This window comes from Meleagris gallopavo, chromosome 1 (genome assembly GCF_000146605.3).
Source record: "Meleagris gallopavo isolate NT-WF06-2002-E0010 breed Aviagen turkey brand Nicholas breeding stock chromosome 1, Turkey_5.1, whole genome shotgun sequence".
Taxonomy (NCBI): domain Eukaryota; kingdom Metazoa; phylum Chordata; class Aves; order Galliformes; family Phasianidae; genus Meleagris; species Meleagris gallopavo.
The window spans coordinates 72,716,214-72,716,589 of record NC_015011.2 but is presented as its reverse complement, the minus strand read 5'-3'; positions in this window follow the sequence as shown (position 1 = coordinate 72,716,589).

The following is a 376-nucleotide window of genomic DNA, read 5'->3' as shown; positions in this document are numbered from 1 at the left end:
GACTTCGGGCGTCCCGTGCCGGGAGCAGGGATTGGGGTGCCGGCGGGGCACGAGGTGCCGCTCCTCCGAGCGCCGGGCGGGGCTGGCCGCCGGGCATTCCGATTGGTGCCTTTTCCGCTGGCTTGATCTGATTGCAGTTAGAACGGATGCGTAATTAAAATGTATTAGGGAGAACAGCATGCCTGGCTAAACTTATGAACCGTCCTGGGGTGTTTCATGCACCGTTGGAATTAAACCATCCGAGAAGCGAGCCGGGATTTACTTTGACAGCTTCTCGGCGGCCCTTCTCCTCCCCTCCGCCCGGAGGTGTCCCGCGGAGCGGGTTGGCGTTGGTGCCTCGCAGCGCCCTGCGGAGGGAGGCGGGCGGGAGGGCACG